General features: G+C 40.9%; 1 protein-coding gene across 3 annotated transcripts in view; it reads left to right on the plus strand.

Annotated features, from left to right (window-relative positions):
• ap5b1 (adaptor related protein complex 5 subunit beta 1) overlaps positions 1 to 15,980 on the plus strand; it is a 173,918-nt gene that overhangs the window by 143,313 nt on the left and 14,625 nt on the right. The window contains exon 1 of one of the 3 annotated variants that reach the window (XM_072586694.1): positions 10,750 to 12,152. The exons of the other annotated variants lie outside the window; for them this stretch is intronic. The gene's annotated coding sequence lies outside the window, so the exon portion shown is untranslated. Of the gene's footprint in view, positions 1 to 10,749; positions 12,153 to 15,980 lie in introns of those variants that run through there. 3 annotated transcript variants of the gene reach the window in all.

A 15,980-nucleotide genomic window follows, 5' to 3' on the forward strand; every position in this document is an offset into this window, starting at 1 on the left:
AGGAGAGGCTCAGGGATCAAGGGAGTGGATCAGGGATCAAGGGAGTGGATCAGGAGTGACTCAGGGATCAGGAGAGTGAATCAGGAGTGGCTCAGGGATCAAGGGAGTGGAACAGGAAAGTGGCTCAGGAATCAGGAAAGTGGATCAGGAGTGGATCAGGGATCAAGGGAGTGGAACAGGAAAGTGGCTCAGGAATCAGGAAAGTGGACCAGGAGAGTGGATCAGGAGTGGATCAGGGATCAAGGGAGTGGAACAGGAAAGTGGCTCAGGGATCAAGAGAATAGATCAGGAGTGGCTCAGGGCTCAGGAGAATGGATCAGATTAGTGACTGAAAGATCAAGAGAGTGGCTCAGGGACCAGGAGAGCGGATCAGGAGTGGATCAGGGATCAAGAGAATGGATTAGGGATCACGAGAATAAATTGGGAATGGATCAGGTGAGTGGCTCAGGGATCAGGAGAGTTAATCAGAAGTGGCTTAGAGATCAGGAGAGGAGTCAGGATTGGGTCATAGATCTGGAGTGGCTCCAGGATCAGATGAATGGATCAGGAGAGTGGATCAGGCGTGGCTCAGGGATCAGAAGAGTGGATCAGGGGTCAAGAGAATAGACCAGAAGATTGCATTAGGAATCAGAGAAGTGGCTCACGAATCAGGGAATTGCATCTGAGATCAGGAAGGTGGATCAGAAGAATGCATCAGGGATCAGAAGAGTGGATAAGGTGCCCCCATCCGCTCCTGAAGATGTTGCCTCATGTTGGGGTGCAGTGTCACAGCCACTGAACACCACCAACCAAACAGGCTTTGGTTCTGTTCGAGAAAGTGAAGCAGCCATCACCATAGTCCACACCTGCACAAGGTGGTAACTGGTCTTGCTGCAAAACAAAGAGGAACTCTTTCTCCACTAATATGCCTTTACTCTCTGGATGTAAGTATCACTGGTAAAGACAGCACGAATTGCCCTAAAAAAAGGAGGCTGCTAGCCTCTTTCAACTAGTATGATCTGCAAGTTGGAGCAACTGCAGTTTGCAGTTCAGACTGCAATTAAGAGCCGACCATTATTTTTTCCCCAGGGACTGAATCATAAGATGTACAGCATGAAAACGGACTTTCTGTCCAACCCGTCATACTGACCAGATATCCAAAATTAATCTAGTCCCATTTGACAGCATTTGACCCATATCCCTCAAAGCCCTTCCTATTCATCCTACCCATGCTCCTTGTGATTTTATAAACTTAAATAAAGTCACCCCTCAGCCTAGGGTCCTGGGAAAATAGCCCCAGCCTATTTAGCCTCTCCCTATAGTTCAAACCCTCCAACCCTAGCAACATCCTTGTAAATTTTTTCTGAACTCTTTTAAGTTTCATAACATCTTTCCTATAGCAGGGAGACCAGAATTGAATGCAGTATTCCAAAAATGGCCTAATCAGTGTCTTGTGCAGCCACAACATGATCTCCCAACTCCTGTACTCAATGCACTGACCAATAGAGGCAAGCATATCGAATGCCTTCTTCACTATCCTATCTACTTTTGACTCTGCTTTCAAGGAACTATGAACCTGCACTCTAAGGTCTCTTTGTTGGCAACACTCCCCAGAACCTTACCATTAAGTTATAAGTGATTTACCTTACCAAACTACAACACCTCATTTATCTTAACTAAATTCCACCTGCTGTCTGATCAAGGTGCCATCAGTACTCTGAGATGACCATTTTTGCTGTCCCCTACCCTGTCAATTTTGGTGTCATCAGCAAACTTACTAACCATACCTCCTATATTCACATCAAAAACATTGATAACAATGACCCAGCACTGATCCTTGCAGCACACCCACTGGTCACAGGACTCCAGTCCAAAAAGCAACCCTTTACCACCACCTACCTTTGAGACAATTTTGTATTCAAATGGCTAATTCTCTCTGGATTCCATGAGATCTAACATTGCCAACCGGTCTCCCATGTGGAACCTTGTTGAAGGTCTTACTGAAGTCCATATAAACAGTGTCCACCGCTCTGCCCTCATCAATTCCCTTCATTACTTCTTCAAAAAACTCAATCAAGTTAGTGAGACATGACTTCCCACACTCAAAGCCATGTTGACTATCCCTATTCAGTCCTTGCCTTTCCAACTATATATAAACCCTGTATTTCAGAATCCCCTCTACAACTTCCCAACCACTGATGTCAGGCTCACCGATCTATAGTTACATGGCATTTCCTACCACCTTTCTTAAACAGTTGCATCACGTTAGCCGACCTCCAGTCTTCCAGCACCTCACCTGTGACTATCGATGAAACAAATATCTCTGCAAGGGACCCAGCAATCACTTCCCTAGCTTCCCACGGAGTTCTAAGATACACCTGATCAGGTCCTGGGGATTTATCCACCTTTATGCATTTTATGACATTCAACACCTCCTCTTCTGTAATATGGACACTTTTCAAGATATCACTACTTCTTTCCCCACTATTTATTTCTAACTTCCTTGTCTTCCTCCACATTAAATATTGGTGCAAAATACTCGTTTAGTATCTCACCCGTCTCCTGCAGTTCCACACATAGACTGCCTTGCTGACCTTTTCTAGGCTGGATCATGTAAAAACAAAAGATTTCCTTCCCTAAAAGGCATGAATGAGGTCAGCTCAATAGCAGTGCATCAGCTTCCACATCTCATAAACCTGATCAAAGAGTCAATGCAAGAAGGCCAATCAGTTATTTATTTCCCCTTTACCTTCACCCAACTCTGTCTTGTTCTATATTGATTTTACTTAGATATGACCCATTCATTGATCCTCAAGTATCCCAACCTCATCTGTTAATCTGAACTGGAACAATTATGGGTTTTAGGTTTTAATTTTCAGAAGTGAAACTCAAACAGAAAGGTCCACATTTTCAGAAACATAATACAGTTTGGCAAAAGGACAAGGATCTGAAATGTTTCTCTTGGCACAAATGCTGCTTGACCTGTTTTTCTGTTCTTATTTCAAAGTCCACTTCTTGGTTTCTGCATTATTGTGCAAGTCCATTTGCAAACATCAATAGCCTTGTGCCAGACACCGTTTTGTGAATTGATGACATTATTCTCGAGTTATTTTGATCACAATTAAACATTTCCAATTTGGTTTAAAGCCTAGTCCTCATCTGAGAAAGGCAGCAACAACAGCTTAGTCAATAAATCTAGTCAAATATTTCACCATGCAATAACATCCTCAAGTTTTCTAGCAAGGGTTGCAGGACAATAATTCAGCTAACTTACCCTGAATCCTGGCTGACTTTATGCTTCTGTAAACCACCTCTCAGAGACTATTGTAACATCTTTACCTGCCACTTCAACAGAGAAATTCCTGAGCTTAGCACAGACCAAAAATTCAAACTGGGATGTTCTTCTGTACTCAAGCTAAATACCACAATTGTGAATATTTTCAACTTTAAAAAATCCTTATTAACTTACCTTGCTTCTTTAAGGTTCTGGAACATTTTACTATCCTTTAGCACTACACACCTAAGCTCCCTCTTCTAATTACCTCAGTTAGATTTTCTCCGTGCTCACAACCAAATAATAAATAACCTCCTTTGTCTCTGTGCTGGATTATCTCTTTGTATGCTCACTGGCACATCAACACTATTCAAAGCAGCTGACCATTTCCTATTCCTCTAACATACTTCATTATTATCTGTCTCCATGAAATTCAATTCCTACCTGTCTCACGGCAGCCAGTGTGATTCCAGTACTAGTTTTACTTTGCGTCGCTTTGTTTTCATCTCCTGGGTTTCCTTAAGGACCTATCATTTGCTCCCTCCTCCTGCTTCGTTACACATTGCTCCTTAACAACATTTGTAGGCATGGACTCAGCTTTCATAATATAATACCCAGATTTACCACTCCTCTAACCTGTCTCCAATTACCTGCATGCTGTCTGCATCAACACCTGACTAAATAAGAACTTCTCCCAGCTTATGACCCAGAAAAATGAAACAATATTTTTCTGTCAATGCATCACATACTTTATGCCTTGATTCACTGTGTCCTCAGTCAATCCCTCATTGTTGATCTAAACTGACCTTAAATGGGCTTGATCTTGTGTTCTGCTTTGAAACCCATAACCATCTATCACCAAGATTGTGATTTGTCAAAACATTAACTCTGTTTCTCTCTTTCTCTGCTGATGCTGCCAGACCTGATGAGTTTCTCCAGCACTTTGTATTTTTATTACCATGACTATTTACTTGCATGATGTGGAGGTGCTGGTTTTGGACTGGGGTGGACAAAGTTAAAGATGACATAACACCAGGTTATCGTCCAACAGGTTTGCTTGAAAGTACAAGCTTTCAGAGTGCAGGGGTGGGATACATAGAACACAGAATTCATAAGTAAAAGATCAAATTGTCATACAACTGGTACAATGTCTTAGACAAACCTAGATGGCTGTTGTTATTAATTACTTAGAATGGGGATTGATTAATATGTAAATCCTAGAATTTTTTTAAGTCACAATGCCGAGCTAACTTAAGGTTTTATCAGTATATAAAATAAAGGTGTCATCTCAGCTCAGACAATGCATTAAAGCTGTGAGGTTCGAGTCTGTCTGTCTACCAACCTAGAGTCAGACTGGTTTTATTTCCAAAGTATGAATTTATAGAATGTCGCACTGACTGATTGACTGTGTGCTTTTTGAGCAAAAGAGAATGTACAGTGTATCTGCAAATGCAAATTCACCGCATAGACTTATATGTGTGTGTGCTTCCTAATTGGTGCCTCCTAATTGCTACGTTACGATTAGCTGCCAAATTGCTCTCAAACTTAAAAGAAAAATCCCAGTTTAATGTTTCAGACATTACCAGTACAGGACTGAGTCAAGAAAATACTGCAAGCTAAAAATAGAATAATTACAAATGGAGAAGTACTTGATGTGGGTGTACTGGTTTCTTAAGGTAAATCATTTTACTGATATTTTAATACAATGGATTTGTTAGATAAATTCATGTTGAAATGATGTATTACTATTTGGATTAAAATTGCGAATTGGGAGTGGTTTACCCATGTTTGTACTCAGAGTCAGGGTGCATTTTGTGGTTTACCACATTAGCCTGTACAATATATACCACGAAACTGGGTGGTTGACAATTCAGATACAGAGGGTTTTTACAAACCATTTTACCCCCATTTTACAAATATCTGAATTATGAGCACTTGTACTTCCAAACATGATCCCATATAGAGGTGTATTAATGTTAATTTTAAAGATCCAATATATAACTGTTTCCACATACTCACAAACAGCTATTTTCTATTGTCCTGCATTGTGTTCTGACTTGTGTCCTGATGAAGGTCTTGCCCATTACGTCGACTCTCCTGCTCCTCAGGAGCTGCCTGGCCTGCTGTGCTTTATCCAGCACCACACTTTATCGACTCTGAGTCTTCAGCATGTGCAGTCCTTACTATCTCCTTCCGATTTGTGTACAAACTGACATGTGAGCAGATTCAAGAACAGAAGACCTTTGCAACCTGGAGACTGTCGGTATCCTCAAGTTTATTTACATCACTAAATATTTGCAATACAATATCACAGACTTCAATCCATAGTTTAGGTTCTGTGCTTACTGATGTTAGAGACACATCAGCTGAATCATTCCATGATACAAAGAGAATCATTGAAGGTAACCTTTGTACTGGAACATCACAGGTCGTGATGTCATGTAAGGGTTTTAAAGGTACAGGTCTGTTTTATCTGAAATCTATGCCACAATGCAAAGTCCCTCACTTTTCCATTTAAAGAATGGGAGCCTGTTTTTCAATAAACATGAATATAGAATATAGGATGATAATAGATATACCTATAGACTCAGATAATATCTTGACGAGTATACGACACAACCAGATCTTTGTACAGTTATCACGATGTGACGGTGTAGCATCATTCTGCGAGAGCTATATTTCATCAAGGATGAATGTGTATCATTTATTGTAGATGTGTCGTTGTTGTCTCATATTAGGTTTATTGTCAGTGTCAGAGCCATTATCCTGTGTGGTGAGTGGTTTACGATACGCAACTTGGATATGACATTTTTTTTACATAGGACTTGACAATGATCATTATAATGCCATGTAACCTACAGTGGGCACTACTAGTTTCTTTACATGAATTCATGTTTGTATGAAATTGTTGAACTCATACATTTGTCCTGTTCCAGTTTAGTACACCTGTTTGCGTACTCATTGACCATGCTCTTGTATTATTTTCTCTCTTCTTTCCAACAACGTGTTGTACTCTACAATTGCTTGGAGAGGGTTTGGATAGGAACAACTGCATGGGTTTGCCTCCAAATTGTGAGAGATGCTGGTGATCGTAAACCATTGCCTAGAGAAGTAGCACATAGAATTAACATAATTATTTGAAAACTTTGTCCAGTTGCTTTACACTTAATGATCACAGTACAGCCATTGCATTTTGCAAGACGATTTAACTGAGGGTAGTGAGTAGATGAGATAACATGTTGAATATCCCATTTCCTGCTCATGTCTCAGAATGGTGCATTAATATACTGCAGACCATTGACACACACAATTTGTTGAGGTACGCCAGATGTACTGAACATAGTGGTGAATATGTTAACCACAGTTACATATTGTAATGCAAAAGGGAATTTTGTGAAATAGACGTTAGATGTAATCTTGTCTTTGAAAGCAAATGCACAGAAAGTGGCAAAGTGGCAAAGATTAGAGGGAAATTAGGGCATTGGGAAATTAGGGGATTGAGAATTTTTTAGAGGTCAACACAAAGCCACGAAGAAAACTGTAAAGAAAAATCAAATAGATTATGAGAGTAAACTAGCTCAGAATATAAAAAACAGATAGCAAAGATTCCGACAAATATTAGGCAGACACAGCATGAGTTCATGAGAGACAGGTTATGTTTAACTAATTTCCTGGAATTCTTTGAGGACATGCCAAGCATGTTGGACAATGGGGAACCAGTGGATGTGATGTATCTGGATTTCAAGAAGATATTCAACAAGGTGCTGCACGAAAGGCTGCTGCCTAAGATAAAGGTGCACAATGTTATGGGCAATGTATTAGCATGGATAAAAGATAAGTTAACTAACAGAAAACAAAGAATGGGGATAAATGAGTGATTTTCTGGTTGGCGATCAGTGTCTAGTCATGTGCCTCAGGGATCAATGTTGGGACCGCAATTGTTTACAATTTACATAGATGATTTAGAGTTGGGACCAATTGTGGCATATCAAATGTTGAAGATGACACTAAACTGAGTGTTAGAGCAAAGTGTGCAGATGACACGGAAAGTCTGCAGTGGATGAGTGAGCAAAAACCTGTCAGAAGGAGTACAATTTGCTAAGTATGAGGTCATCCATTTTTAAAGGAATAACAGCAAAATGGACTATTATTTAAATGGTGAAAAGTTGCAGAGGGACCTGGGTGACCTTGTGCATGAATCACAAAAAGTTGGTTTGCAGGTGCAGCAAGTAATTAAGAAGGCAAATGGAATATTGCCCTTCATTGCTAGTCAGTTGGAGTTTAAAAACAGAGGTTATGCTGCAGTTGCATAGGGTGCTGGTGAGGCCACACCTGGAGTACTGTTTACAAATTTGGTCTCCTTGCTTGAGAAAGTATGTACTGGCAATGTAGAGGAGGTTCACTAGGTTGATTCCATAATTGTCAGGGTTGGACGAGAGATGAGTAGACTTGGACTATACTCATTGGAATTTGGAAGAATGGGAGTGCAGTCTTATGGAAACATATAAAATTATGAAGTGAATTGATAAAATAGAAGCAGGGAGGTTGTTTCCATTGGCAGATGAAACTAGAACTAGGAGGCATATTCTCAAAATAAGGAGGAGCAGATTTAAGAATGAATTGAGGGGAAACTTCTTCATTCAAAGGGTTGTGAATCTGTGGAATTCCCTGTCCAGTGAAGCAGTTGAGGCTATCTGGTTGAATGTTTTAAGGCAAAGATAGATGGATTTTTTTTGAATAGTAAAGGAATTAAGGGTTCTGGTGAGCAGGCAGGTAAGTGGAGCTTGAGTCCACAAAAAAGAGCAGTCATGATTGTACTCAATGGCAGAGCAGGCTCAGTGGGCCAGATGGCCTACTCCTGCTCCAACTTCTTATCTTCTTATGTTATGGAAAACATCATAGCTCAGAAGGAATTGTGTGGAAGGAAAGATTCTCTCAATAGTTGAGGTTGATGGATTTGTTGGCTTTCCCATGTCTGTATTAGTTAATCAATGTCCTTATACCAGATCAATAAATAGATTTATGCACCAGCCTCTCGGTTTTTCTGTGCCCATTTGTATTTGTATACAGTCTGGCATCTCTTGATGTGTAATTTGGTGAAATATGATTTTGTTTACCTTCGAAGACTACATTCCTGGATAGTCCTAGTTGTCTCTGAGTTACCAAAAAGAACATGATCTGAAAATGTGTTGATGGAAAAGCGCAGCAGGTCAGGCAGCATCCAAGGAGCAGGAGAATCGACGTTTCGGGCATGAGCCCTTCTTCAGGAATTAAGGGTTCTAGCTAGATCTCCAGCTCCTGCTGCTCTTTTCCAGCAACACATTTTCAGCTCTGATCTCCAGCCCTGCTGCGCTTTTCCTTGGATGCTGCCTGACCTGCTGCGCTTTTCCAGCAACACATTTTCAGCTCTGATCTCCAGCATCTGCAGTCCTCACTTTCTCCTCCAAAAAGAACATGATGTCTTGGGGACATGTTGGATACTTGCCCACAGATGAAGATTTCTTGAGCTGTTGCAGGTAGTCATCTTCTGATATAGCTTGCTGAATGTGCTCTGCTTGACCTTTGACCAATGCGTATGAGCTTGAGATTGCAGCTCTCCACTTTGCCTTGTGGGAGGGATCTTTATAGCTTCTCAGCACTAATTAGAGGCTGGAATGCTGTTGTATTCTTTCCTGGATGTCACATTTTAGAGTTTGTTTTGGTCTTACCATTTCAAGTCCTCCTTCATTTGTTTTACAGTCTACGTATGGAATTTTTAAGGATACATCTTTCTTCCACTTTTCACAAGCTGCTAATTTCTTCCACTGATCTTAGTGCCCAGGGTTTTGAGATATTCAGGACAGTGAATAGAATGTAGCATCTTATAAGTATTTTGCTTCAATGTTTATGTAGTGAACACATGCTTCATCTTTACACATCTCTATCTCTCCAATGTCTGTGTCACATCTACCATCTTTTGTTGTATTTTGTCCTAAATTGACAAACTCATCTATTTGTCCCACCACCTATTTCAGTCTTTCCTGTAATTTCTTCTAATGTATTTCACATGGCTATAATATTTGTCTTTTCACGCCTATCCAACAATTGTTAGACGATACAGTCATGAGGACAGGGATAGGCTGGCAGTGAAGTCTATGATGTTTGAACAGCCCCACCATTGTTCAGTGTTCACCTAAAGCCATCGCCCCACTAAGCTTGCTGAACTGTATCCCAGCATAAGTCAGCACCTGAGAGAGAAGAGGAGATAAAAGCAAGTAAAGAATCGTTCAACTCAAAATGAATTACCTCAGCTTGTTAAACTGATTTATAATAAATACTAAAGTCATTATTGCAAAACTAGCCATAATGCAAAGTTCATATAATATAAAAGGCGAAAGAATGAGAATAACAAACAAAAACGTTAAATTGCCAATGCTGTAAATATGAAATAACTTGGAAAATGTGGAGTAGAGGCAATGTTTAAAACAAGCATGAGTGTCGTTTCATTGCAACGGATATATTCAAAACACTCTGATATTATTGCAGTTCTCCTGATGCTTTGTGTAGCGTTGATCGTAACATTATATTGACCAGAAGACCCATGTCTAAATAATATAGTTCTCGTCAGTATAAATTACTTATAAGCTGGGTGAGACTGAAGGGAGGTATTTTCCCATGGAAATGAGATTCAAAATCCAATGTAGTCCCTGCTGTTTGGCAACCTAATGACTGATTTTAGGAGATGATTGGCTGTAACATCCTCCACCTCCTCAGGCCCAAACCCAACATTTTCGAATCAATAACTTGATCTCAAATGACATTAATTTTTCTGCAAATTTCTTCTGCCCTCTGAGCCAAACCTTTCCTGTGTGATCTCTCTTCTATATCATTGACTACTCCCAGCCCATCCCCCAAGCATACAAATGTCTTTGCTAGACCCAGTGCTTGCAGACAAGAAGTTGGAGTTCTCATTCCTTCTACCTTTCAGAACTAGTTTCTTATCCACCTCATGAAGAAGTCCACCCTCAACATTTCATCCCTTTTCTATCCATTCTTTGGATTTGAGTCTTGATGACAAGGTCATATTTAATTGTCCATAAACAGGTGATGGTGAGCCACCATCTTGAACCACTCAGCCCTTCTGGTGTAAATGGACATATAATTGTACAGAAGGATTTTAACCCTGTGGCAGTGGAAGGACAGCCACATATTCCCTGGTATGCCCTGAAAGAGAACTTGCAGGTAGTGGTGTTCCAATATATCTCCTGCCCTTGTCCTTCTAGATGGCAGCAGCCTTGAGTTTGGAAGATGATGGGGAAGGAAGAATTGCTATAGGGCATCTTATCACTGGTTCATACCTCTGTCATAGGTGATGAAGGATGAAATGTTCAATGTGTTGGATGGGGTTTCTAACCAATCAAGAAAATAGATGAGAGCAGTGCAGTAGACGTTGTCAACATGGAATTTAGCAAGGTCTTTGACAAGGTATCACATGGTAGGTTTTTGAGTAAGGTTAAATCTTACGAGGTCCAGAGAGAGGTAGCCAATTGGATATAAAATTGGCTTGAAGATAGAAGAGAGTGGTGGTAGAGGGTTGCTTTTCAAACTGGAGGCCTGTGACCAGCAGTGTGCCACAGGGATTGCTTTTCCACTGCTATTTATCATTTCTATAATGATTTTGATGAGAATTTAGGGGTATGATTAGTAAATTTGCAGATGATATCAAGATTAGTGGTATCATGGACAGTGAAGAAGTTTATCTGGGAATGCAGTGAGATTTTGATCAACTGGGCCAGTGGACTGAGGAAAGATAGGTAGAGTTTAATTTAGATACATGCATTTTGGTAAAGCAAACCCGGTCAGGGCTTACACAGTTAATGGTAGGGCCTTGGGGCGTGTTATAGAACAAAGAGATCTTGGGGTAGAGGTTCATAGCTCCTTAAAAATGGAGTCACAGGTAGACAGGGCGGTGAAGAAGGCTCTTGGCAAGCTAGCTTACATTGGTCAGAACATTGACTATTGCAACTGTACAAGACATTGTTGAGGCCACATTTGGAGTACTGCATGCAGTTCTGGTCACCCTACTATTGAAAGCATATTATTCAACTGGAAAGATTTACTTTAATGCTAACTGGACTAGAAGGTTTTAGTTATAAGGCAAGGTTGGATATGCTGGGACTTTTTCCCTGAGCAATGACTGAGGGGTGACCTTATAGAGGCATAGATACGTTAGATAGCAGACAGCTTTTCCCCATGGCAGAAGGGCCTAAAACTAGACGGCATAGATTTAAGGTGAGAGGGATGAGATACAAAAGGGTCCAGAGGGGTTTTATTTCCCCACACAGAGGCTGTTGAATCTCTAGAACAGACTGCCAGAGGTAGAGGTGAAAGTGAGTACAATTTTGTCATTTAAGAAACATTTAGACAGGTACATGGATGGGATAGGTATGGAGGGATATGGACCAAATGCAGGCAAATGGGACGAGTTTAAATTGTGAAAAATGGGCAGCATGAGCAAGTTGGGCCAAAGGGCCTGCATTCATGCTGTAGACCTCCAATTCTAATTGGAGATATTCCATCTTGGATGGTGTTAAGATTCTTGAGTTTTGTTAGAGCTGCACTCACCGAATGAAGTGGAGAGTGTTCTATCACATTCCTGACTTGTGTCTTGATGGTGGAAAGGCTTTCGGGAGTCAAGAGATGAGTGCTGTAGTATTCTCAGCATTATGCCTGCTCTTGCAGCCACAGTACAAAGCTGATCCACTTAGGTAATCTGCTCAGTGGCGACCACAGTGTTGATGTTTGGGGGTTGGAGGGGGGTCAGTGATGTTAACACTGTTGAGTGATAAACAGTAACGGTTGATTCTTTGTTACTGGAGAGTAGCTGAAGCAAACGTTAGTCTTTCTCAAGGAAGGAGAGGTATGGAATGATTCAAATACATTTTTTTAAAAGATTGTTACAACATTGTTACTATTTTGCAGGAAGTGTAACTATTAACTGCGATGCATTCAGCAAGGTCAAGTTATTGGAAACGATTCGGTGGATGGGGCGGGGGGTGGTTTAGAAACATTTTGAGCTGAACGAGGGTTGTTCATACACGTAGTGAAACCTCTAGTTAGAGATTGTTGCCACAGGAAACAGGTGAAACTTGACAGACTTGTTATGTCTTAACCATCTCGCTGCCTATCTGTGAGCCACTGTAAATGTGCATTACATTCACAAGGTCACATGTTGGCAATGATATTTCAGGGCAAAAGTGAGACGTATATCAAAAGCTTTGAAACAAAACGAATTATGTTCCTAGAAACAACAGTTACATTTCTACCATGCAGTCCCTCCCAGGGAGCAGTTACAGTAGGAGTAAATAGAGCATGCTCTCTGCACCAGTATGTGCTTTAAGCAGCAATGAAACCAATGACTTTTAGGCACACTTCAGCAAGTTTTTGAATCAATATGTCACCTTACATGCAAACTAGTGTGAGATAACAAGCCTAAAGGATGAACAATGAGCTCTTTTAGACACTGGCAATAATAATCCGACAGTCCATGTCTAGCTGCGGACAAGATTTACTTGTTAGTCACCTGGCCCTTAACTAATTAATTGCCAGATGAAACAACTTTTATTTATCAAACAGTGCTTTATCACCAGTGTTGTTTTCAATAGAGGTGTCCCTAAAAGTGAATATGCAGCTGTCTTGTTGTCATAACAGGAGAAACAGGACCTCAATAAAGAGTTCAATAATTTTAGGGATTCAACACTTTCTTCTATGTCTACAATGTGCCTACACACCCCCGGTCCTATCACAACATGGTTTGCTCTCAGCAAACTCATTTTCACCCTCTCGTAGTCCCCATTCTCTCCGATCTAGGCTTTCTTCTTCAACAAAAATAGGAATTGCTGGGGAAACTCAGCAGATCTGGCGGCGTCAGTGAAAAGAAGTCAGAGTTAATGTTTCGAGTCCAGTGACCCTCCTGAGTCTAGGGCAGGAGTTGCTTATTGTTGTTCTGCTGCTATTTTTGAACAAACATCTGAATTTTTGACAAAGTTCATCAACATTTAGCAGGAACATATAGTTCCAATTTCATGGAAACACTGCACCAAAGTCAGCATTTCCCCAAGGGAATAACACACAAAGGAGGGATTAAGAAAGTCTTCCCTTCAATGATCTGAATGATGTAGTTGGCAGGAGGACAATAATGGGATGGTTCACTGCTGTCCTCACAATAAGGATATCTGTAAAATTACTGCTTGGAAGATATTGTTTCAGAATTGAGAACCAAAGGGCAGTGAAAGGGAGAGGTTCAACACGCACTGATTTAATTAGTGTGACCTTGACTCAGTTTAAATGGTGTCAGTGTAGGGAGGGATATATATGAACATAGCTGGTTCTTAAACTTGTTTATATTCATCTGCATTCCTTTCTGAATTATATTTAAAGTTTCATCATCATAATCCTTGGGGAAACTGAGTTACACTTCCAATTATTGCCAACATGTACTGTTTCTCTTCCTTTCTGTTCAAACATTTTAATTAAAAGCCTTAGCCAGTGTATTATTAATCCATTGGATTAATAAACAGAAGTTTATAGGTTGAATTTGACGTAGTCATACCCCAAATGGCTTCAGTGCCCACTAAACAAAGACCCGAGTGGTTTTTCATGAAATGATAAACAGGGCTTAAGTATAGATTTGAGTGAAAACTGTATCAGTTATGATTTGGTTAACACAGTACAGACCAAAGATAAAGATTGATCCCTTTCTGACCACTGCACCAAACATCAGTTATCTACAACTTAACTGAGGAACTGGGACACCAAAGACAAGTTATCAATTAAATTGTAATTGTATGTCAGGATGGAGTTGATATTTGTCTGGTTAGTCCTTGTACTACAAACTAATTTGAAACAGGAATGCACATATCAAATGTCACACTTCACCCGACAAAAGAGCAGTGCTCCAAAAGCTTGTGATTTTAAATGAACTTGTTGGACTATAACCTGGTGTTGTGAGACTTCTGACTTTGTCCACCCCAGTCCAACACTGGCATATCCAAATCATGTCAAACTAATTCAAGTATTCTGATTCCAACCCATAGCTTGTGTGTAAATACAATGATGAGCCACTCATTCATGTAATGAAAAAGATCCACAGTCTGAGTGCTGTACTGAAGAATTACCTAAGATTGTGAGTACAAGACTCTGAAGTACAGTACAAATGCAAACCCTTCTAATTAAGGGGCAGAAGTTTTGCTACTGAGCCAAAGAAGGCAGTGGTGTTGGCTCAGTTTTCTCTCTTACCTACCCATAACCATGAGAATACTGCTACATAAAAACCTTCCATTATTGCATATGGTTGGCCATTCTTCATTTATTGGTCAAGACAGTGAATATTAACCAGATATTTTGACTGAGAATGAAAACAGTCACAGCTAACCCCAACCAAATGTCTAAACATGCCCATTTTCAAGTTGGAATCGTTGCATTGACAATAGACAATAGACAATAGACAATAGATGCAGGAGTAGGCCATTCTGCCCTTCGAGCCTGCACCGCCATTCAATATGATCATGGCTGATCATTCCTAATTAGTATCCTGTTCCAGCCTTATCTCCATACCCCTTGACTCCACTATCTTTAAGAGCTCTATCCAATTCTTTCTTAAAAGAATCCAGAGACTGGGCCTCCACTGCCCTCTGGGGCAGAGCATTCCACACAGCCACCACTCTCTGTGTGAAGTAGTTTCTCCTCATCTCTGTCCTAAATGGTCTACCCCGTATTTTTAAGTTGTGTCCTCTGGTTCGGCACTCCCCCATCAACGGAAATATGTTCCCTCCTGCCAGAGTGTCCAGTCCTTTCATAAGCCTATACGTTTCAATCAGATCCCCTCTCAGTCTTCTAAACTCAAGGGTATACAAGCCCAGTCGCTTCAGTCTTTCCGTGTAAGGCAATCCTGCCATTCCAGGAATTGACCTCGTGAACCTACGCTGCACTCCCTCAATAGCCAGAATGTCTTTCCTCAAATTTGGAGACCAGAACTGTACACAGTACTCCAGGTGTGGTCCCACCAGGGCCCTGTACAGCTGCAGAAGCACCTCTTTGCTTCTATACTCAATCCCTCTTGTTATGAAGGCCAGCATGCTATTAGCCTTCTTCACGACCTGCTGTACCTGCATGCTTGCCTTCATTGACTGGTGGACAAGAACACCCAGATCTCTCTGAACAGCCCCTTTACCTAATTTGATACCATTGAGGTAGTAATCTGCCTTCCTGTTCTTGCCACCAAAGTGGATAACCAGACATTTATCCACATTAAACTGCATCTGCCATGCATCTGCCCACTCACCTAACTTGTCCAGGTCACCCTGTAATCCCCTAACATCCTCATCACATTTCACCCTACCACCTAGCTTTGTGTCATCAGCAAATTTGCTAATGTTATTGCTGATACCATCTTCTATATCATTTACATATATTGTAAAAAGCTGCGGTCCCAGCACGGATCCCTGCGGTACCCCACTGGTCACTGCCTGCCATTTCGAAATGGAGCCGTTAATCACTACCCTTTGTTTCCTGTTAGCCAACCAATTCTCTATCCAATCTAGTACTTTGCCCCCAATCCCGTGCGCCCTAATTTTACTCACTAACCTCTTGTGTGGGACTTTATCAAAAGCTTTCTGAAAGTCCAGGTACACTACATCCACTGGATCTCCCTCGTCCATCTTCCGAGTTACATCCTCAAAAAATTCAA

Source organism: Chiloscyllium punctatum, chromosome 16 (genome assembly GCF_047496795.1).
Source record: "Chiloscyllium punctatum isolate Juve2018m chromosome 16, sChiPun1.3, whole genome shotgun sequence".
NCBI classification, from domain to species: domain Eukaryota; kingdom Metazoa; phylum Chordata; class Chondrichthyes; order Orectolobiformes; family Hemiscylliidae; genus Chiloscyllium; species Chiloscyllium punctatum.